This window comes from Lycorma delicatula, chromosome 1 (genome assembly GCF_047948215.1).
Source record: "Lycorma delicatula isolate Av1 chromosome 1, ASM4794821v1, whole genome shotgun sequence".
Lineage (NCBI taxonomy): Eukaryota > Metazoa > Arthropoda > Insecta > Hemiptera > Fulgoridae > Lycorma > Lycorma delicatula.
Genome location: NC_134455.1, coordinates 40,516,589 through 40,543,043, shown reverse-complemented (window position 1 = coordinate 40,543,043; position 26,455 = coordinate 40,516,589).

Here is a 26,455-nt window from a genome sequence, read left to right as displayed (position 1 = left end):
AACAATGTTTAGCACAGGATTTTTAGTGCAATGATCGGCCTCAGATAACATCATAGATTTCAACTCGATAAGAAAACACATCTCCACATTATCTTTTAAATTCTCGAAAGAAAGTATACACAATCATTAACGCATATGCACCCGCAATTGATCACAACAGAAATAAACCTCGAGAAGTTGAAGACTTTAGAGAGCAGATGGAAGAAGTAATCAACAAAATACCAGAAGGACATGTGAAAATCCTACTTGGGGACTTCAACGCACAAGTAGGCAAGAAAGGAAATTCAGACAAACCACAAGCCCTTAGTGATAGTGTGCACCGTACGAACAAGAGTGGGGAACATCTGATAAACCACTGCCGAAAATTTCAACTCAAAATTATATAAACACAATTTCAAAAGACTAACAATTTGGAAGGTACCCAACAACTTATGGGGAGAATTCAAAATTGACCATGTAGCTGTCAAACAAAAATACTAGATAAATTTTTGAAAACGCAGAAAAAAATCATAAGACCAGATTCACGATAACTGAAGGCAAAAAAAAATCATCAAAGAGATTAATCAGAGTACAGCAGAAAATTCTTCAGAACTTGCAACACAGTTCAGAATGCTATGCGTTGGGGGCAACCACGAAGGAAACGTTAATATAAGTGGTGAAACGACACTGAACGTAGAATCCAGGCATGGAAGAGATTCACTAGTAACAGAACGCCAGGAACATGGAAGATTTTTCATAAAGTTCAGAAACAATCCTTTAAAGAAGTTAAAAGAGAAATCGCATGTACGATAACACCAGACTAAAAATCGAGGAAGACTTTAAGAGAAACAACACAAGAAATTTCTATAGAACAATCAGAGAAAATATTAAGAGTTATCAGCCTCCAAACCTCTGCTTCAAAAGATCATAAAAAAACAAGAAATTCAATCAAAAAAAAATCAAGCTCATAGAAAAAGAATTTAAAACAATAACTATTCAAAAAAAAAGACAAAATCATATTCAAATAAATAAATACCAAAAAAAAAAATTATAACAAAAAAACGCGTCGAATAGATCTGGAACTTGAGAACTGTTGGTTAGATAGACAAAAAAACTATGTTCACTTTTGTGGATTTTAGGTAAGCATACAGTTCCGTAGACAGAGAGCCTCTCCTTGATACTTTAGAAGAATACAAAGTAGACGGAAATACAACGGTACTCATACAACAGATTCTACGTACAACACATCCAAGATAAAATTCACGGGGAAAACTTCAACACAGGAATCAGGCAAGGAGACTCACTACTGTTATTCAACGTGGTATGGGACAAAATTATTAAACAGTGGGAAAAACATGTCAAGGGATACATCTGGGAAGAACACAGGATACTAAACCGATCATCAGATGCCTGGCATATGCAGATGATCTGGCAATACTCAGAAACAATAGACTGGAAGCACGAGAAGCACTGGAACTCTTACAAGAAATCGCTGCCAAAACGGGGTTACAAATATCATGCGAGAAAACACAATACGTGGAGAAGTAAAACAACGATACGAAAACCATACGCACAAAATATAACAAAAAGAGAGTCGAAAAATTTAAATAAATAAGGAAATATGTACAAACGGTAGGATCAAACAAGGCATCCAGAATAGAAAGAACAGAAAAAGTTCAGAAAGCATTGAGACATGATCGCACTATAACAAGCACTAGTCAGGCGAAACTCAGATACTACAAGATAGTTGTGCTACCAGTGGCACCATATACATCAGAAACTCCCGCAATTGGAGCATCAGGCATCAGAGAAAAATAAAAAATAAAATGGAAAATACATAGAAAAACATTTGGAGCAGTACATAGACAGGGCGTATGGATGAAGAGACCAACTAAAGAACTGTATCAACAAACGGACACACTCACAGACATGATCAGAAAACGCAGTTACATTCTACGGGCGCATACAGTGAATGAGCAACAAACTCACGAAGATCTTTGTTGGAGTTAACGGTACAATCAAGAACACTAATTGGTATCACGAATGGAAGAGGGCCCACGACAAGCGGGGATCAAAGGAAAATGATATGAGAAAGAAGAAAAGTTAGAAACAGAATTATGAACACGAAATGTGAAGTGAAAGAAAATAAAAATAAAAAAAAAAAACAGGAGAAAAGTGGACAGAACAAAGGAAATAAAAGCACAGCTAAAGAATGAAGAGATTTTAGGAAGTGAAAAAGAGGAGAAACAACGTAGGATCGCATAATCATGTAATATTCTAGTTCAAACACTGTCCTTAACGGAAAAAGCGAATAATAAAAATATACATATATATATATATATATAAAGGTTACTGTAATATGATGTGGTTATGTAATAAAATAAAAATTTGATCATTCCTAAATTGTACCGTACTATACAATTATTAGACTTATTTCAAATCGGTAATGTTTATTTTTTGAAACATGACTTCGGAATTAATCCAGATACACAATTAAGACAGTTGACCGATAAAATTGATATCTTTTTTAATGATTACTTGGGTCTAAAATGGTTAGACTACGTATTTATATATATTATTGACTGAAAAAGATTAAAATAGTTTTTTATATAACAACATTGAATACGTTTTGCTTGCGGCTATCCAATTCTAATTTATTGCAGTTCAACTCTAAAAGGTATTCTACAGAGTGAAAACAAAAGTTGAACCTGCATTTAATGGCATATCTCTCATCAGTTGGAAGACAGAAAAAGATATATATTCAATAATTCATTAAATAGTATTATTTTATTGATTAATTATAGGATAATAAATGAAATTCAAATTCAAACCACTTTTCGCTGTTTACAATACCAGATTATAACACCTACTTATAAATAAATAAGTACCTGATTGTTAAATGGGAAATGAGTTGGCTGAAGGTGGATATAGTAGGAATTAGTGAGGTTCGGTGGGAAGAGGAAGGCGACTTTTGGGCAGGTAATTTTAGAGTAATTAACTCAGCGTCAAATAATGGGCAGGCAGAAGTAGGTTTCGTGATGAACAAGAAGATAGGGAGGAGAGTGGAGTATTTCAAGACGCATAGCGATAGAATCATTGTAATAAGGATAAAATATAATACCTAAACCGACAACGATTGTTAACGTCTATGTGCCTACAAGCGCTTATGATGATGATGAGGTAGAATGTGTATACGAAGAGATTGATGAAGCAATTAAACACGTAAAAGGAGATGAAAATTTAATAATAGCTGGAGATTGGAATGCAAGCATTGGAAAAGGCAAGGAAAGAAATATATTGGGAGAATACGGGCTGGGCAAAAGGAATAAAAGAGGGGACCGACTTATAGAGTTTTGCACGAAATATAATTTAGTAATTGCCAACACCCGATTTAAAAATCATAATAGAAGAATATACACTTGGAAAAAGCCAGGTGATACTGCAAGGTATGAGATAGATTATATCATGGTTAAGCAAAGATTTAGAAATCAACTCGTTGACTGCAAAACTTACCCTGGAGCAGATATTGATAGCGACCATAATTTGGTGATAATGAAATGTAAATTGGGGATTAAAAACCTGAAGAAAAGGTGTCAGATGAATCGGTGGAATTTAGAGAAGCTTGAGGAAGAGGAGGTAAAGAAGATTTTTGAGGAGGACATCGCAAGAGGTCTGAGTAAAAAAGATAAGGTAGAAAATGTAGAAGAAGAATGGAAGAATGTTAAAAAGGAAATTCTTAAATCAGCAGAAGCAAAGGCGGAATAAAGAGAACTGGTAGAAAACCATGGGTTTCAGACGATATATTGCAGCTGATGGATGAACGTAGAAAATATAAGAATGCTAGTGATGAAGAAAGTAAAAGGAACTATCGGCAATTAAGAAATGCTATAAACAGGAAGTGCATACTGGCGAAAGAAGAATGGATTAAAGAAAAGTGTTCAGAAGTGGAAAGAGAAATGAACATTGGTAAAATAGACGGAGCATATAGGAAAGGAAAATTTTGGGGTACATAAATTAAAATCTAATAATGTGTTAAACAAAGATGGTACACCAATATATAATACGAAAGGTAAAGTCGATAGATGGGTGGAATATATTGAAGAGTTATACGGAGGAAATGAATTAGAAAATGGTGTTATAGAGGAAGAAGAGGAAGTTGAGGAGGATGAAATGGGAGAAACAATACTGAGATCTGAATTTAAGAGAGCATTAAAAGATTTAAATGGCAGAAAGGCTCCTGGAATAGACGGAATACCCGTAGAATTACTGCGCAGTGCAGGTGAGGAAGCGATTGATAGATTATACAAACTGGTGTGTAATATTTAAGGAAAAGCGGAATTTCCGTCAGACTTAAAAAAAAGTGTTATAGTAACGATACGAAAGAAAGTAGGGGCAGATAAATGTGAAGAATACAGAACAATTACTTTAACTAGTCATGCATCAAAAATCTTAACTACAATTCTATACAGAAGAATTGAGAGGAGAGTGGAAGAAGTGTTAGGAGAAGACCAGTTTGGTTTCAGGAAAAGTATAAGGACAAGGGAAGTAATTTTAGGCCTCAGCTTAATAGTAGAAGGAAGATTAACGAAAAACAAACCGACATACTTGGCGTTTATAGACCTAGAAAAGGCTTTCGATAACGTAGACTGGAATAAAATGTTCAGCATTTAAAAAAAATTAGGGTTCAGATACAGAGATAGAAGAACAATTGCTAACATGTACAGGAACCAAACAGCAACAATAACAATTGAAGAACATAAGAAAGAAGCCGTAATAAGAAAGCGAGTCCGACAAGGATGTTCCCTATCTCCGTTACTTTTTAATCTTTACATGGAACTAGCAATTAATGATGATAAAGAACAATTTAGATTCGGAGTACCAGTACAAGGTGAAAAGTTAAGACGCTACGATTTGCTGATGATATAGCAATTCTAGCCGAGAGTAAAAAGGATTTAGAAGAAACAATGAACGGCATTGATGAAGTCCTACCAAGAACTATCGCATGAAAATAAACAAGAACAAAACAAAAGTAATGAAATCTAGTCGAAATAACAAAGATAACCACTGAATGTGAAAATAGGAGGAGAAAAGATTATGGATGTAGAAGATTTTTGTTATTTGGGAAGTAGAATTACTAAAGATGGACGAAGCAGGAGCGATATAAAATGCCGAATAGCACAAACTAAACGAGCCTTCAGTAAGAAATATAATTTGTTTACATCAAAAATTAATTTAAATGTCAGGAAAAGATTTTTGAAAGTGTATGTTTGGAGTGTCGCTTTATATGGAAGTGAAACTTGGACGATCGGAGTATCTGAGAAGAAAAGATTAGAAGCTTTTGAAATGCGGTGCTATAGGGGAATGTTAAAAATCAGATGGGTGGATAAAGTGACAAATGAAGAGGTATTGCGGCAAATAGATGAAGAAAAAAGCATTTGGAAAAATATAGTTAAAAGAAGAGACAGACTTATAGGCCACATACTAAGGCATCCTGGAATAGTCGCTTTAATATTGGAAGGACAGGTAGAAGGGAAAATTGTGTAGGCAGGCCACGTTTGGAATATGTAAAACAAATTGTTAGGGATGTAGGATGTAGAGGGTATACTGAAATGAAACGACTAGCACTAGATAGGGAATCTTGGAGAGCTGCATCAAACCAGTCAAATGACTGAAAACAAAAAAAAACCTGATTGTTAATTTTATTTGAACTTTAGGACGCACAAATCATGCATTTTTCTGTGAAATATATTCCCTGTCTAACAAATATTTTCTATACCGTTTTATTGCGTCAGCAAAAGTGTACCTCTGTAATGTGAAATTTCTGAAATTTAAGGTTTAAAAAAAATGTATTGCTGTTCCGCAAATTCATAAGGAAGCAATTCGGATATGCCCTATCTAGAGGATATTGAATATTACGTGAATCGATAAAATTCAAAATGACGAAGTTTTAATACGAATAGGAGTAAAAGAAGTAAACATTTGTGACAAAAATAAATATAGTCAACTCTTTAAAAGTGACATGACGTGTATAAAAACATGAATGTTTATTAATTTAGAGGACGTGTAGACGATCGGACTTGTACAATAAGAAATAGATTGGGTCACGGAAACAAGATAAATATGTTGTGTATTGCAATAAGTACGCTGACATTAAAATTAATAAGATATCAATGTAAACAATTCATCAAATATGTCTAGTAAGTCAAATTAATATAATTATAATTAATTAATCACGGAAAGGCCTGTTTTAAAAATCTAATTGCAATTTTCTGTATTCATTATTGTAACTAATACTTATAAAACATTCACCTAGCGTTCAATTCATATCTACAAGAGTACTGTATATGTTTACACGGCCACAGATGCACCGATGACTTTGCCGATTATATTATCGATATATGTATATTATCGATTTGAATTCTAAGTGAGGGAGTAGGTTTGTTTGCCGAAGCAAGATACAAGGTAACACAATTTCTATCTACAAAATTTTAAGCTAACCAGAATTATTGTGAATTTTGTGAGAAATGAAATTCTTAGTTAAAATTCAATCCTACGACACAAAAGACTTATGAATATTTTAATGTTGAACCTTTTATCCACACCGCACAACTAAAGTCGAATCAGTTAGTGTGGATTTACACAATTCATTCGTACCGACCGTATAATAAAGGACAATATTCACTGCAAGTTTACCTAGAAATAATCAAGGAAGTTGAAAATATTTATTGTAACTTTAAGCGGTTTTTGATGAGTCTTATGCTTAATAACTCTGTTTATAACCAAAGTTAGAAAGAAAGATGTCTGGGTATATTTCCCATTCACTTTTCAGGAAACAACTGAAATATAATTTTATTTTTATAAACTCTTTATGAAAATTTAGAAAAAATTACCCGTTTTTGTGCTATATAACCTAATTCAAATTTATTTTTACGTATAATTTTTTAGAGTTTAAATTAATGATTTAATTAATCGATTATGGTTATGCTAATTATACCATATGTCCGATTAACTGTGTAAAACTAATAATACTTTCTTTATATCTTGGTTTAATTTCGAAGTAGAATAAAGCTATTCCAAGCAGCTACTATTTTCCTTAGAATAGCCGTTTCTTTTAGATATGAGTAATTTTAAGTATGTAAAACAAAATTCTATGTTCGTTTTATTAAAACTGTTTAAAAAAAGTAATAAATGGTAATTTTAAAAAAAAATCATTTTTCGATGCTGATAAATTGAGATTTGCAAGTAAAAATGTCATTTTTATTTTTTCATAACGGAATGGACGATGTATTTTTTCTCTCAAAATAAATTTATTAGAATCAGTGCAATGTCTTATAAATAGCATTTCAAAACACTTTATATGAAATATTTTTAAAGTAAACTTACCAAGAAATATTTTTTTTTTAAAATAGTACTCATTCTATTTTTTTATTTTTACAATCTAAAAATACCTGATTCGTTTGCACTACCGGTAATATTAGAATATGTATTAGTTTTAAATTAAAACAACCGTGTTTTATGAAATATATTTATAAATAAATCTGATTAAAAATTTCTCCCTAGTGATGATAAAAAAAATAAGGTAAATTTCATTGGATAAGTAAAGAGAAAAACTATACCGCTTATGCCATATATTGGACGGTGAGCAGTCATAGGTCATAATGCATTGTTTTAAATGCAATCATATTTTCTTGTTGAGATATTTTGTCCTTTGATTAGAGGGCTGGACTCTCTTAATAGTCTGTAGTTTTGATAATATATTGACTTTAATCTGCGTCTTAAAGAAAGATACACTAAGGTAATTAAATCGTACGTAATATTGACTTATATTAAAGTAAGTGGAAACACGAAAAAGAAATTGATTCTTTAAATCTTTTGAATTCAAGTTTTTTTCAATTTTCTGATAATCGATCTAATGTATTCTTTCAACCATTTAATATTTCCAATTAAATAGTTCTCGATTAAGAATTAAATACTATATTTAATACTTTTTCCTGATGAATTCACCATATGAAAGATTCTCTTGTTTTTTAACCACTCACCTTAATAACAGCAATATCATAACACAATATATAGAAACTATAAGTAGTCAAAAATATATTTTTTGGGATGTAACCATTTTCAAAAAAAAAGTAAGTTATGATTATTTTAGAAAATTATCATAAAAAAAAAAAAATACAAATAAAAGGATTATAATAAAAACCTCTTGCGAGTTTTGCTAAGTTGTTTAGCTGTGGAATGCAAATAATATACAAAATTATGAAATCAAAAAAAATAAAAACAGTAAGAAATTTAGCGTTTGAAAATACTAAACGCTGTAATATTTATAAAAAAATATTAGTGTACCTAATACACTATAGAATACAATAAGATCGGACAGTATTACAGCGCTATTTGTTTATATGACCAAGTAAGTATATTATAATATCATCCCTAATTATTAGGGATGATAGGCAAAACTGTTTAAATCTTATTTGGTTACCAGTTTTAAATTATCTACTTATTTATTCAGAGAATTTTTTAAAGTTGTGACAATAATTGAAGATTAATCTTTTCATCAAGGCCGTTACTTGGTAATGTGACTAAACAAATAAGTTGAGGAAAATCTATTAAAACTTACATTTTTGTTATTAGACAGATTAGAAAATCGGATTTTTAAAAATGTATTTAAAATTTTCTTTTTATATGGTTACAAAAAACTATCGTAGATCCAGTATTCAACGAATAAGTTATTCGGAAGAAAATTGTTAATGCAATGTAAAAAGTTATTGAGATGTATACAAACTTACATATAATATCTATCTTTATTATTTATTTATTTTTTTGGTATATATCAAAATGTTTTTCCACTGCAAAACGTTTTAGAATTTCGGTTTTAGACCTTTACCTTTAATTACAGAATATTTGAAGTGATATTCTATTCAGACATTGCTCCAGAAATACTAGTTCTGAAGACGGTAAGAGTATAAGAATACAATGGTCGATAGTAAAGCGATAACATTATCCCAGATATCAGATTCGGTTCACTGAACTCGAAAGCACATTTATCACGCCTCAAGTACTCTGTTTGGTTTTCGAGCATCTCGTTTTGTTGATTTATCTTTTATATGAGACGGTCTTGAACAGGAAAGAATGTCTTTCTAAACTCTGTGTGCTTCAGCGTCCGGCCAATAATTAAACGTTTAAGTTTTGAAAATTATCTTCGGAATTAATAGCAAGAAAACATTGTACACGTTCTTCTTTTGATTATATTATATCATACATTTGTATTTTTTCAAAAGTACTCTAGGTTTTATTTTCGATTGCAGGCATAACGTAATACTAATTAAATTTTTAAAAAAATAATGGAATAATCTCTCCAGTGGTTTCATTTTTTAAATGTATTAAAAATATGTATCTCTAAAAAAATGTATAGTAAAAAAGATTATTTTTACTTTAAACAAATATCCTATGTATTCTTTATATATAACCGACTCAACTGTCGCCTTGTGAAGCTTCCGAAGAAACTCGACCTGTGACGTGAGGGCATCCACGTCCTTAACCAGAACGTGGGTTCTTCTGCCGTCCCTACCAGCCAGAGCCGTAATAGAAACCTCCACCTTTTCGGCAATATCCTTGCTGAATTGGTCTGCCCAAACGCGTAGGTGGAGATCCTTCCCTTGGCCCAGCCGGTTGGAGACGACTCCGGTTTCCTCTGGTCAAACTGCCCCTTTCATCGAGCGGAGAACATCTGCAAAAGTTCGTCCTATCGCCTTGACCACAACTGTAGTAGTCTGCGGACCCGCGGGTCGCTTCTTACCTGCCAGCATTGAAGATGGGGATGCCTGTGTCATATGAACGAAAAGGCGTTTCCCCATCCTTCTCGCGTACTTCATAGACCGCCGTAAGACTTGACCGACCCGCCCTTTTGAGCCACAAAATCACACCTACCGATCTTGTCCATTCTCTAACACCCGTGGGATAGACCTGCAAATAGCAGAGGCCACCCTTGATCCCCCGCCACATAATTTGATGACCAGAGCGTAATCGGTCCGCCCCACCTCACAGTTGCTATCCTCTTCGGAGAAGTCCCGAGTAGTTGATTGCAAAAGGAGGACCTGGCCGGGCGTCAACCTGCCAGCAGTGGCCAAGTCCACAGAGCCTTCCGAAGCAACGTCATGTACTGAAGATGCTTAATTCATTCGTCATGTCAACAATCCAGGCGGAGCCAACTTCTTCGACCAAATTCTCACTACCCTCTACAAGGGTGGAGAACTGGAATATGTCCTCGAGCCAGCCCTTAAGGACTAGCCGTTCAAGATCGGCAACGGGACCCCGTTTCGACCGCCCGCCTTAGCTCCTCAAGCGACCAAGTCGTAACTCTTCCCAATCCCCCATCCGGAGTTTGAGTTACCTCATCAGAGACAATTTGGTAAATCTGTGCGTCTTCGTCCTTTACACTTGGCCGAACATGTTGTCGTCCCTGAAGTCCCTCTTTTAGCCGACACTTCCTCAAAAGACTCAAACATACGAACGCTGCGGTCCACGTCTCCGGACTATTCCTTAATCTCGATGTTAGTTGTTGAGTGTTGTCTGACCAACACATTCAGTTCCCTCACACTACGAAATAGAAGCCTCATATTGTGGGCGAAACACTTCTTCTGTTTCACAAGACCCGATACTGTGCTTAATATACACCGTTGACCTCCAGATCCTTCTTTCCCCACAGCGGAAACGTCCATCGATGACTCGAATCTCCCCAAGTCAGAGGCCTCCTCCGCCGAATATAGGGACTCCAACCGGCGCGAAACTACTTCTTCCCCTGAGAGACCGGAGGAGAACCACGTAGTCGACGCTTCCCACCATGCTTAGTCGACCCCTGTCAATCATCCCGGTTGTCACCCGACCCTGTCGGAAGAGACGGAAAATCTGTAGTTCCTAGCGGGCGAACCGGACAAGGCAACAACCCTTTTCTTGTGTCGAGCCGGAGTCTTTCCTGTTTTCTTCGACGCACTTTTATGAAACAAGCGATCGGCACGCCGAATCTCCATTATATCCATCTCTTCAATACGCTCATCACCAATGCTGTCAAACAGAACTTCCTGCATGGTGACCCCAGACCCTTCCCGCCAGCAAGATCTCCGATCACATCTAACTCGTCGCAAGCGCAAGTTTTGTGCGGCAAAACAATTGTGTGTGTGTGTCATAATAATGGAGTATTACTAATTGTCTTAGTGAAGGTACCAATTCTTAACTTGTTATTTTAGGTTATGTGTAATAACTTAAATTTATTCAGTTACAAAATTTCATATTTTCGGTAGTGGTGGTATTTAGAGAATTGAAGTGTGTCTAATTAGAAATTCATGATTTTAAAATAATTATATTGTTTTCGTTTATGTAAAACTTGAAGTTTATTCTGAAGTTAATTCTTCGTAAAGCACTAAGGGAATTTTTACTCCTCCTCTTCGTGGTTTAATTATTATTGTGGTGGAAAGGAAAAAGCCATACTCTATCGTTGTATTAATAAATTGAAAGTATTAGTGAATTTAGTATTAATCAAACCGAGAAAAAAAAATTTAATTTGTATTTTTATCAACGCCACTTTATGACCAAATCTTAATCATCCCAAGTGTATTTATATCCTATTTTGTTTCAGTAACCATTAAAATTTTAATGAATATTTATGAAAAAGAAAAGAAAAATAAGTAGAAATCCGTAGAGCAACATAAGTAATGTAACCTAGTTAGCAGGTTTTTTAATTTTTAATTTAAAAAAATTAAAATTCCCTTTAAAATTTGGGATTTATTTAATTTACAAATTGCAATCACCAACAGAATTTACAGGTTCGGCTTAGGTTTCAAAATATAGCTTTTTACGAAAAAAACCCTCTGATTTTTGTTTTCTTATATTATTTTAAATGGTTATTAACACAGTAGAAATGATCACAGTAGACATTAATAAGATTTTTATTGCAAATAAAAGTTTGATTACCTAACTTTCAGTGTGCACTCTAATGTTAAAATTGGGATGGTGATCTAAGAATGTTTCATAATTTTTTCAAGAAAAAACTATAATTAAATTAAGGACGGTAAAAATTAAATATCCTTGTTCTAGAAGGATAAATTCAATCTCAAAGCAGTGACGTAGTTCATAGATTTTCAGATGATTTTCAATATAGTCTAAATTGGCCAAGGAAAATGAAAAAAGATTAGTTATTCAGGAAAGAGACAAATTTATAATATTTTTCCTCTATTTTTTCAGGGTAAATGTATTTTAATTAAGATATGGTTAAATTAAAATGAACTGTAAAGGAGATATTTCTGTAGTTTCCTTTAGTTTTAGAAGAAAACGTTTAGTAATGAAATGAAATTGATTGAGTTAACAGAAAAATGTGCCTTGAGTAATGTAAGGTAACACATCGTATTTTTATTTGTATACGAATTACAGAACATAAATTGTTTGATTCAAAGTGTCTGTTATTAGACGGTGAATCTTATTTATTATTTATCTTATTTCTTGTTTACTGTCATAATTTTACTGCTGTTTGAATACCTATGCTTTTTATTTTTTTTTAATTTTGAACTTAGTATTGCAATCATTACTATTACTGTTGTTGTTATATGAAATATTCTGTTTTTTGAAATTGTTTTTGTTTGTATTTATTACTGTTTTATGTTATTGTACTTTTTGTATTTATTGACCAAGAGTATCACAGCTTCTGCTGTTTTGCTGTTAAATAAAAAAAATTATTAAATTAAATAGAATTATTTTCTGTTTGTAGCTATTACTTTGTTGCATTTTTCTGTATAAATCATTCCATGTTTTTTTTTTTTTTTAGGAAAGAACCTAAACATTTGCTTATAATATACACTCACTAGACATATCTGTTATACCACCGAACCTCATCTACTCTGAACTTAAATATTTTGTTTTAATTTTTTTTATCTTCTCAGGGGATTGAAATTTTAAACAATCGCAAAAAAAATTAAATACATATGCAATTTCGCTAAATATTTAAATAAAGAAACTAAAATTGAACAATTTTATTTTACAATAAATAGATTTGTTTGTCGATAAATATTATACAATCTGAAATTCAAGTTTTGTTTGATCAAATAAAATATGAAGATCGGGACGTCTAGAATAAAGGAATTTTTTATCGTAGTATGTTTATCCAAATAGAAAATCCATACTAGAGCTTCTTTACGGCAGCGAAATATGCAAATATGTAAGCTTGCTGCACGCACAGCTCGAGCTGTTAAAAAATCCGACCTTCTACACTAATGTCGCAAAATTTGTAATATCTGTCATCGGTTTACATGAAAACTGCTTTAGGCATGGTAATAATATTTCAGATTATAGTTTAATAATTTTATGGAGCCTGACGTTTTAAGAGAGTAATCAAATGTAATATAAAAAATTAAAATCTGTGCGTTAACGGTATTTATAATTCAAATTTTACATGAAATTTAACTTAATTAAGTTTCACAGTAGATCGAACTTAATATTTATTTTAAAAATTGTTAAACTGTAATCATATCAGAATTGTTTTTATTCGCAAAAAAAAATTTAATACTAAAAAAAAATAACAAATTTGACAAGATAAAATATTATTGCAATACATAGATTAGAACCTGATAAGTATGAATTCCAACCATAAAATTTAAATTACATATCTTTATATATCTGTTCGAAATGTGTTTATTAATCTACAACAAATGTTTTTTTGTTTTTTTTTTGTCTTCAGTCATTTGACTGGTTTGATGCAGCTCTCCAAGATTCCCTATCTAGTGCTAGTCGTTTCATTTCAGTATACCCTCTACATCCTACATCCCTAACAATTTGTTTTACATATTCCAAACGTGGCCTGCCTACACAATTTTTCCCTTCTACCTGTCCTTCCAAAATTAAAGCGACTATTCCAGGATGCCTTAGTATCTGGCCTATTAGTCTGTCTCTTCTTTTAACTATATTTTTCCAAATGCTTCTTTCTTCATCTATTTGCCGCAATACCTCTTCATTTGTCACTTTATCCACCCATCTGATTTTTAACATTCTTCTATAGCACCGCATTTCAAAAGCTTCTAATATTTTCTTCTCAGATACTCCGATCGTCCAAGTTTCAATTCCATATAAAGCTATACTCCAAACATACACTTTCAAAAATCTTTTCCTGACATTTAAATTAATTTTTGATGTAAACTTATATTTCTTACTGAAGGCTCGTTTAGCTTGTGCTATTCGGCATTTTATATCGCTCCTGCTTCGTCCATCTTTAGTAATTTTACTTCCCAAATAACAAAATTCTTCTACCTCCATAATCTTTTCTCCTCCTATTTTCACATTCAGTGGTCCATCTTTGTTATTTCTACTACATTTCATTACTTTTGTTTTCTTCTTGTTTATTTTCATGCGATAGTTCTTGCGTAGGACTTCATCTATGCCGTTCATTGTTTCTTCTAAATCCTTTTTATTCTCGGCTAGAATTACCTTATCATCAGCAAATCGTAGCATCTTTATCTTTTCACCTTGTACTGTTACTCCGAATCTAAATTGTTCTTTAACATCATTAAAGATGATATTGTACAACAAATGTACAATATGAAATTACTGTAAATTATAATTAAATTGCAATTGTCATGAGAGAAATTATATTCCAGAAGATATATTCAAAATTTACTTTTATCATTGTACATTTTTTTCTACCCACCTCTGCATCATCAACAAAATAATGTTAAGTGTGGTTTTATGATCAAGTGGGATAATAGTATAGTATAGTATTAGAGTGGTCCAAATAGGGCAAAATTTTTGTCGAAAAACGTGCACCCCCTGATTTAAAAGTACTCTCAAAAACAAAATTTTTGACGCGTTGATGAACCCTTTCCGTTCGAAAAAAGTCATCCTCCACTCCACTTGAATTTTAAAGGGGATTTAAGATGGGTTTTAGGTTATTTTCAAGTCGTGACGATATAGCACTAGCACGTTTCATCACAAAACTTCAAAAATAACGTATATAAGGGTTTTTGGGGTCGGAGAACACGAATTTGAAGTCAAAAACCTCATTTTGGCTAGCTACGCTAGCTCTTTTTGATGAAGACATCTCAACCGAATTAAAACTGAAAATAGTTGAAAAACTAGCAATTTCGGGTGAAACTTACGAAAATTTATTATCTGCGACAGATGATGATTGTGATTATGATAAAGAACCTGCTCACACGAAACGCTACGAAACTAAAAATGTTAACGAATTGTTAAACAAAGAAATCGACTTTTTTGTCAACACGGAGTCCTTGAATTTTTTTAAACGATTCGAACTTGCGACTAGCTTTCTAGAAATTGATCCATGTAAGTGGAGCGAAAACGAAGATTATTTGGCTGCTTTGAATTGTGTTAAAAATCTAAAGGTCGTCAATGACTGCTCAGAAAGAATGGTTAAGTTGGTGAAAGAATTTCGATGTAAATTCACTAGATATGAAAGTCAATTGAAATATATACTACAAATTGTAAATGATCTTTGCAAAAAACATCCAAATGTATATAATTACATTTGGATGTAATTAATTACATATGTATGGATATATTAATTACATATGTAATTAATATAATAATAGAAATAGAAATCATAAAATTTTAACAACATTATTTGAATAATTATATACATGAATATAAGATTTTTAAAATGTGTCAAAACAATTTGTTCAATAAAATTCGTGTTCTCCGACCCCAAAAACCCTAATTAACGTTGTTTGTAATGTCTAACATTGATTTTTCTACAAAAAAAGCTAGTTGTCTATTAATTGGCAGCGATTTTGACAGTTTTAACTTGTCAAAATAAGTTTTTAACTTAAAATTCGTGTTCTCCGACCTCGAAAACCCTTATTAACGTTATTTGTAATGTCTACCATTGATTTTTATACATAAAACCGCTATTTGTCTATTGATTGACAGCGATTTTGACAGTTACAATGTGCCAAAATGAGTTTTTTTACTTCAAATTCGTGTTCTCCGACCCCAAAAACCTTTATATACGTTATTTTTGAAGTTTTGTGATTCAGGGAATTTATTAATTTAGTTTTATTAAGCTTTAAATAAGCTTAAAACCTACTTTTCAAACTCTTTATGAAAAAAATTTAAGTTAATGGTTGTTGATATTGAGAAGAGAATAATTTTTTTAAATAAACAAAAATTGAAATTAAATCTCTTCGTTGTCTGAAGATAACATTTTATTCACTTCCTTATAATTTTCTATAATTACAAAAATAAAAAGAATTTATTAAAAAAAAAATTATATAAATATATTTGAATTTTTTTATGTATAAAAAGGAAACATATAGATTCTAGTCATTTGTTTGTATGAATTTTATTATTCGTTTTTATTGAGCATTTCATAATATGAACGTATTTAATGTTACGTAATAATATGGTAGAAAGCAATTTAGCAAAAAAAAAAACCCACTGATGGTTGTCTATATAGTAATTTTTTTTACACAGTTCGTGATTAAGACAATATCACTTAAAATTTATAGTTTTTCCTTTACATTAAAGTTAGAAGTTAATAATATTCTTTTCAGCTTTAAATCCTGTTCGTAAAACGAAGAGAAAAGTTTCATTCCTCTGTTAAAGATTCATTTCATTGTGGTAAATGTTGCAAAATTCGTTGAACAGCTTATACATCTTCCATTGCCTAAGACTTTACTTAGGGATTTTTAACAAACCTCCACCTTCTTTCTTTTCTAATTTATTTAAGTATTTATATTTTCCTTCGGCAGAAAAAACTTTCCTTAAGAAAATCATGAATGTTCGTCAGGGAAGCAGGAAGTAACTTGATCATTCCAATTATTATTTTCCTTTGACTAAATCTTTATTTTCTCTTTTTATATTTCTCTTGTTCTTATGCTAAGCTCAGCCGAAATCTCACTGTCTCCTTCAACCTTTTCTGCATTTTACTTAAATGACACAGCCCAGATTTGCAAAACCGCTCGTTTATATTCATAGTTATGGTGTGATATATCCCTTGTTCACCGTGTTCTTACAGTTTTCTCACCACCCTTATATACTTCCCTCCTTCCAATTATTCTTTTCAGTGTCTTATCAACATACAACTCGCCTTATATGACTTCTGATTGTTTATCCTTGATATTATGTAAGGTACAATATTTTTTTTTATTTAGCAACTTCTTTTTTACAAAAGTAAACTTAATAATATTTGGCTATTTATACAGGTACCCGAGTATAAATGAAGAGTGAAATTTATTGGGAGGGGAGTTAAAAATAATTTTTTGTAATTCTTTTTGTATAAAAAATCCCTATAGATTTTTAGTTATTTAGTAGTTGTTCTAAGTATAGTAGTCGTGAAATACTTATTACTGGATGGAATAATAATGAAAGACCGATCAATACCAAAATGTAAATAGCGTAGATTTTTTTAAAAACTTAATAGGCAATCTCATTTTAATTTAAAAATATCAAATATTAAAAACTGTATTAATAACACGATTAGAAATATTTAAATTGAAATTGTACTATTTTCCCAATCATTTTTTATAATCTTTTCTTCAACCTGAAATGATGTTTTTTTAAAGTATTACTGTGAATTATTTATGGAAAAAGAGCTTATTAATAAATATACATACTTATATTTTCTCTAATCGAATTCTGTTTCTCTTTTTTAACTTTTATAAATATTCTTTATATTTTTTAAAGACAAAAATTTAATTAGTAAAATCTAAATATTTTCCTTTTGGTTTAGTAATTTTTCACTGGTTAAATTTTACTTTAATTAATTAATTAATTTTTATTATTACTATAATAACGGGAAGATTATCGGCAAGGAGAAACGGACTAGTACGTTTCTCGCATGACAAGAGACCTGGGATCACGCTACCAGAGGACGATGGACCGCAAGCCTTATACCTCAGGTCAGACCGTGGATGGAGCGGCGGAATGGAGAGATGGAATACTACGTGACCCAGATTTTAACGGGTCACAGGTACTTCCGCGCTTATCTCCATGTTATAGAGAAAGCGCCGTCTACTGCCTCTATTACCCCAGTGTACGGGACGACGCCGAGCACAACTTTTTCAAATGCGCTCGGTGAGCGGCAGATCGAGGGATACTAGAAGCGGACCTCGGAGCGCTCAACCCTCACAAAGTGGTTGCGATGATGCTCCGAGACCGGAACAGCTGGGAGAGTGTGGTCTGATTCGTCGGCAGTATTTTCAGGGAGAAGAAGGGTGACTTGGATAGTCGTGAAAATTAAATAGCGGCCTTCTTAGGCTAGGGTAGGAGGACTCGTCCTGAAGTAATATGTTAATCGGTTCCGGGTCTAGTTCTGGTAAAAAGGGGGGTGGTTTTACTCTGTAGTCTGCTGATGGTGATTGTATAATACCATCAGTGGGTGTCCGACACTCCGTGCGTAAATGCATTTCCACCGCCCTCTCAAAAAAAAACGAAAAAAAAATTACTATTATTTTTTTTCCAATACACTATTAATGGAGTTCCAATTGCAAGATTTGAGGAAATTAGATATTTCGGCATACATTTCTTCAAAGATTTTCTGTGGTCAGGCATGTTGAAGGGATAGTCAGCAAGGCAAGTGCAATCTTGGTCTCGTTCGATGGTTTTTTAGTCACCTCACTGAATAAATCGTTGGTTAGTGGTCATTTGGAGAACCTTACCGTAATGTGGAACCGAAACAGAGAATTTACATCCGCAATGATCGAGGATATCCAAGGAAAATTTATCTCATATCTCATGCGCAAATACTATTTTACTGTCAATTTTACATCAAATGAAGTTCGCAGACAACTTGACCTTTCTTTCTTAAATGTCGGAAGGAAATATTTGACTTGTACTTTCTTCGTTTGTTACACGGTCACTTTGATGACTGCTATGGCTTGGCGCTACGCGTTCCTTGTATGAGAGTAAGAAAATTAAAACGTTTTCTAACGGAGTAAATCTGACTTGCCTCCGAATGCAAGATGCAGAGATGTTGCTAATGAGTATAATAGGAGGGTTGACTTCTTTGTATCAAATGAAAAACTATTAATTGGAGGCCTCAATGACCTATTTGCATAACTCGACAAATATATTGATTCGTGTTGTTCTGTAACTTTTTTTATTTTGCTTTGAATTCAATGTACAATAAACCAACGCTTAAGTAGCCGTTCTGTTGTGCCTAATAAATAAATAGATAGATAAATAAATAAATTATTATTTTAATTGGAAATATTTATTATAGGTTAATAAAACCGCTTTTGTGTGATGTTTGTAATTGTTTTTTACTAAATTCATTTGTATTATGTGTAAATGGTCTGCAGATATTTTAATTAGTTCTAAATTAAACTTTATTGCGCTGTATGTCAAATACTGATAACGAATACACCAGAGAATTAACAGTTAATTTTTGGTTTGAGATGTATGGAAGGTTCCTAGCGGATGGTGGTTTATGTTGTATAGGACAAACGACTGAGAAGGACAGGATGAGAGAGGTCAACTAATATCCGGGGTAGATTATCATCCTAACTCTAGGAAACGTGGTCCACTGAAAACTATATAACTCTTGTTTCAAAAGCTGTTTGATCTCCAACAGGGATGCCTGAAGTCAATCCCTGTGTAATAGGACAGTAGTGGAGCTATACTTCAATCAAACTGCAAATTGTTTGCCTCAATTTTCGCTGCTAACACTTATTTCATTGTGGCTTGTCATATATGAAACGCTTATAACTTTGTTAAATTAGAAGTAAATCATTTTTAATGTTACCGTTATAATAACAAAGTATTCTTATTAAATTTTAGTTTTAAAAGAATGGTCGCATAATGTAAATATGGTTCGCTTACAGCATATAATTACTTATTTCATTATTAAATAATATTATTATTTTAACCACCCAAAATACTGATTCGTTTCTATTAATAAGGATGTATTTAATAAAAGGGTAACCTAAAACATTTTATTTATTTGCCTTTTGTTGTTTATTCAAGTAATTTAATAAAATTTAAATGGTAAACTCGTATACCTTTAAACTATTTATGTATTTAAAGACAGAGTTCAGACTCGATTTTGATCATAACGTCTGAAGTTTAAGAAATTAAACACTAGTTTTTATCTGATTTGTTAATAATCAAGGCTTTAGTACTGAATATGAAAGGACAAATTTCGAGATTGAAAGATATTTTCTCCTTTGATATTAAGAAATGATCTGATGACTGACCAGTATAGAAAATCATGGAATAAAATCAATTGTTTTTATACTGGCTGTGGGAGGTGCTTCTCTATTAGTAGTACAATTCGAACGGTTTTGCAGCAATAATATTTCGGCGAAAGTGATGTTTGCAGATGATTGAGCCTATTATTAGTGATACCCCATAAATTTTTATGAAACAATGATTATAAAAAAAAAGATTTCTAAATATTATAGACTTTAATAAATATTAGATTTATTTTACTTCCAAATACTTAAATGATCTTACAGTAATATATGTAATATTAAAATCTGACTCAATGTTGTGAACCATAGTTTCAAACATTCTATTCATAAAAAGTTTCCAGCTTCAACAAATACATCGTAAAAAAGATTTACGAAAAGAAAAAAAAGAAAGATTTTTTTGAGCGGCGAATCGTATTACGCTGTTGAGATTAGAATAGTATTATTTAAATATATTTTAATAGATTGAGAATTTTGATATAATTTAATCCTTATAATACAATTATTTTTCATTAACCAACAAATAGACAAATAAATAAATGAAAATTTCCAATATTTTTTAGAAGTTTTTACAATTACTTTTTTTTCATTTTTTAACTTTGCTTAAAACACAATATGGATTTATTGGTGAAAACAATAGTGCAGTTTATTTAACAAAATATACAATTGCATTTTCTAAAATTAATAGATTAATAATTTAAAAACTATTAATTTTTCCTCTTGGGTAAATAATTGAAACCTAAAGGTACGATTTCAGGATTTAATTAAAGACGTTACAGCAAAACACTTAAGTCTTTTTAGATTGCATTTATCAACTCTAAATTAATCTACCGGCTAGCTCAATAAACAATTATGGAATCTCGAGGAAAACTGGAAGAATATAGAAAAAGAACGAATATAAAATTAACTTAAAAAATTAAGAAACTATATGAGTAGATCTACTTTAAAAAACAAAGTAACTTTTTTTATGCCTTAGAAGGCAGGTACAAGGGCTCAATGTGAAGTTATAAGTAAATTTCTCATTACTTATGATGCTTCTCATAGCTTATGTAAATCCCTCATTGTATAATCCGAAATTCTGCATTACAGAAACAAAAACGCAAAAACTTTTATTTCCTTTCTTCAACCTTAGAAATAAAATTTTATTGTATTTTTTACTGTATTAAAAAATTCGAATTTATAATACAGAAAAATTTCATATTAAAAGTTGTCAATTACGTGGAAATTTAAATTTGACTTAACGCTCAAATAATATACCCCAAAAGTTTACGATTGATTTTACTTGGTTGTTTGAAGTCTGTTTTTTAGAAGGTGGTCCGAATTAGAAGAATAAATAATTGAAAGATATTTATTGACAAAAAAAATAAATACATGTAAGAAATATTATTAAATATGAAACAAAATTTAATAAAGGCAACAAGCTAAGCTTTAATCTTTATTTGTAAACAAGCATTACATAGAGATTTTTTCAGAACTTACCATAACCGCTTAATACTCCAAATATAATTTCGTGGAATATTAATTTATTCTACTATTTAACAACAGCTTAGATTATCTCATAGATATATAATTCTTAAAAGAGTACAAATTCACATATATAAAGGAAAGATTCTTAGATAAAAAATTCATCACAACAAGAAACACACTTCAAATTAGAAGGGAAAATAACAGAATTGCAATAATTTAAAAATCATAGTTCTTTTATCAAATAAAGTAAAACTAAATTGAATGAAAGTTATAAAATTTAAATTCTGGTCTTTTCGAAAATAGTTTTTGTAATTTTGAAAGAAATAAAATAAATGTATCCCTCTTTTTCGCCTCATCAACTGTACAGATCACCCTAATACCCAAGATCTATTTTGTAATCATTTATTACAAAACCGCAATAAATTATTAAAAACCAAATCTCAAAATAAAGTAAACGGGCAGTAAATATTTCTTCATCGTTTTTATCTTTGTAATTGAGAGCGACATACGAGAGGAAAGTTAAGGGAAATTTTGGGGTACATAAATTAAAATTTAATAATGTGTTAAACAAAGATTGTACATCGATTTATAATACAAAAGGTAAAGTCGATAGGTGGGTAGAATATAATGAAGAGTTATACGGAGGAAATGAATTAGAAAATGATGTTATAGAGGAAGAAGAGGAAGTTGGGGAGGATGAAATGGGAGAAACAATACTGAGATCTGAATTTAAGAGAGCATTAAAAGATTTAAATGGAAGAAAGGCTCCTAAAATAGACGGAATACCTGTAGAATTACTGCGCAGTGTAGGTGAGGAAGCGATTGATAACGGGAAGCGATAGGACAAGGGAAGAAATTTTAGTGCTCAGATTAATAGTAGAAGGAAGATTAAAGAAAAACAAACCAACATACACTGGCATTTGTAGATCTTGAAAAGGCATTCGACAACGTAGACTGGAATAAAATGTTCAGCATTTAAAAAATTAGGGTTCAAATACAAAGATAGAAGAACAATTGCAAACATTTACAGGAACCAAACAGCAACAGTAGCAATTGAAGAACATAAGAAAGAAGCCCTAATAAGAAAGGGAGTCCGACAAGGACGTTCCCTATCCTCGTTACTTTTTAATCTTTACATAGAACTAGCAGTTAATGATGTTAAAGAACAATTTAGATTCGGAGTAACAGTACAAGGTGAAAAGATAAAGATGCTACGATTTGTCTGATGATATAGTAATTCTAGCCGAGAGTAAAAAGGATTTAGAAGAAACAATGAATGACATGGATGAAGTCCTACGCAAGAACTACGGCATTAAAATAAACAAGAACAAAACGAAAGGAAGGAAATCTAGTAGAAATAACAAAGATGGACCACTGAATGCGAAAATAGGAGGAGAAAAGATTATGGAGGTAGAAGAATTTTTTTATTTGGGAAGTAGAATTACTAATGATGGACGAAGCAGGAGCGATATAAAATGCCGAATACCACAAGCGAAACGAGCCTTGAGTCAGAAATATAATTTGTTTACATCAAAAATTAATTTAAATAGCAGGAAAAGATTTCTGAATGTATATGTTTGGAGTGTCATTTTATATGGAAGTGAAACTACGACGATCGTAGTATCTGAGAAGAAAAGATAAGAAGGTATTTATGTGGTGTTACTGAAGAATGTTAAAAATCAGATTGGTGGGTAAAGTGACAAATGAAGAGGTGTTGCGGCAATTAGATGGATAAAGAAGCATTTGGAATATGTAAAACAAATTGTTAGGGATGTAGGATGTAGGGGGTATACCGAAATGAAACGACTAGCACTGGACAGGGAATCTTGGAGAGCTGCATCAAACCAGTCAAATGACTGAAGACAAAAAAATGGCAGTTGTCTTACCAGTTTTGGTTATGGCATTTTTCTACTTTCTTTCTCCCTCTCATCCTCATGAGCTTACACACACACACACACACACACACACACACACACACACACACACACACACACACACACACACACACACACACACACACACACACACACACACACACACACACACACACACACGAGCGCTTGCTCACGCACACGAGTGCTAGTGTGTGTATAAAATATAAAAGCAAATTTAATTTTGTAAAATTAGTTTACTTCAGGTAAAGAAAATAATATTCCAGTAAAATATCTTTCTGTACAGAGTACTTAATATTCTGAAGTCTCGCGTCATAAGTAACGATTGAAATTATAAGAGATTCCTTTGGTCAGAGGGGGGAATTGGAAGAGATATTAAACTTGACATTCAAGACATTGTTTTATAAACATATTGTTAAATGATGTCACCAGAATTTATTTATAAATCCATTAAAATGAGTTTTAGTCATTTATATTGTCCTATCCAATAGACCAATATCTACATTTCATAATAGGTGACATTAATATGAAAAATTTGTTATTGTTCAGATCCTAATTGAACCATGGTTCTATTAGTACAAATTATAGAAGATTGTGATTTTTTTTTTAATCAGTTATATTTATTTAATTATATTTTTTAACCAATTTACGGTGTTTTAGGTGATAATTTTAGGGGCATTTTTTATTACAGTTCGTTAAGTCACATATTTTATGCAGGTTGTGGTTTTAATGAATAAATCTGGTGACAATTTTCCCGTTGTATGAATCTAGAATCTGAGAAATTGAGCCAAAATTTCAATAAAAAAAATTGCAAAGTAAACGAAGAAATTATATTCAGTGTGTCAAAATATATGGAAGAAGAAGCAACGCTCAATAATACACAAAAATTAAATGTTAATTTATAAGTTTTATTAAATGAAGTTCAGTTTCAATACTGTAAAGCTACCGGTGTAGCAGTCATATCGGTCACATGCATAAAGAAGAAACTTGAGGATGTTTATCAAATCAAAAGACCTATAAAATTTTAATACTCCAGATAAAAATCACACATGTCGCTGGATTCTGTAAATCGTCATATGTTAGAAGAATCATAAACAACTTTTACTTGAATGAGAAGCAGTACCAAATTGAAAAAAAGTGTGAAATAAACTTACACGATTTAAGATGGTAAGGAACAGAAACAATTTTAAGAACTATATTTAACGATTTTCGTTTTGAATTACATCAGCCAGTAGTAGAAAAATGTTGCTTGTGATAGAAGATATCGTCATACAAACAATGTTAAACTTGAAATCTATACAAAATTTTAAAATGTAGATAGAACTACAATTAATACGGATGTTAATTGTTTTTCACAGCCTCATAATCAGTATAATTTGTTTCACTACCGCATTACATTACGTATCTGAACGTATGCTCCTCGGCAACCGCTGTGTCTAATGTACTAACAATTGTATTTGCATTTATACTAGTCTGTTACGTTTGCATTGTATATACAAATGTATCATGTTAGTTTAAAATAAATCACGTGCATTATAAACATTTGGAATAATTATATAAGTAAAAAAATAATATATATATATAAAGATTTAATTTATAAACATGATTAACTATATTTGGCTGTTTTTTAGAACCTAATAATCTCAAAATAATGTAAATAAATTTTATAATAAAATCATTTGAATAAATTGCTATTTAAGATAAATTTTCTAAAAAAAAAAAACAAAAAAACGTTCTTTGCTAACACATTGGAAACTTTTAATAGGATAGAACGAGAATTTGATTCTGCAGTTTATTAATACTTCTTTCGTGAGTGAAAAATCACTGAAAAATACATTTCTTACCAAATTGGTACACTCACGTGTAACGTGCTAAGTTTATTCACTTCCTAACTTTGTAGTTGGTTCAAACAAAAATAATATTTTATACTCGTAAATAATTCTATAAAACTAATATATTCTATCGTATTCAAAGTTTATTTCTGATAGTTTTTAATTTAATCATCTGAATAAATTATTTCTTTAATATCAAATAATCCATTCAGGAAAAAAATACGTATTTCAGTTTTTATTCAACAAAATTTTAATTAAAGCTGCCATGCCTGACCGGGATCCGAACCCGGAACCTCCGGGTGAAAGGCCGAGACGTTACCAGTCGCGCCACGGACGCCGGCAAAATTAAAACTTTTAAGACGTAGTATCGTACAATTTTAGAATTGTAATATCAAATTAAAAATTGTTTTAGTGCAGGTTCTGTTTTGCTTAATATTCTGAATTCTTTTTCTTGAGTTTTTAAAAATAAAACATAAGTTTTATTCGTTTGCTAGAAAGCAGTTATTAAAAAGGTTAAGTACAAGTAAGATTAAATTATGAAAATTGAAGTATATTTTCAGTTTCTTCTAAATTGTATAATGTATTTTATTGAAAAAATAATAAACTGAATTGAGTTAGTAAATAATGAAACTTGATGATAGATAAGACAAAGTACCCCATAAACCGGACTAAATAAGGAATCAGATAAAGAAAGATAACGTCTAAGAGAGTTGTGAAAAAAGAAGTGTAGCTGTATTCGGAGGTAATGCAGTCATTTCTATTTAAGACACGATTCAACATCGTCAGAGATTTGCGGCATATTTGGAACTAAGTCCGTAGCCTCCACAAAACATGTTCTATCGTATAGTTTCCGACATTTATAGAATGACCTCATACACAACAGAACTCTCCTTCCTATTTTTCCAAACTACTGAATCATAAAGAAAAATAAAACTGCAACATTTATAAATAAATAATATTTACCTTAAATCTTGAAAGAAATATGAGAATTTTGTTACTTTTAAATATATATTTTACACCGGTAGAGGCATAGTAAGAAACAAATAAATTATACTATCATTTTAATTCAAAATGGTTAAACCGTGAATAATTAATTGCATAT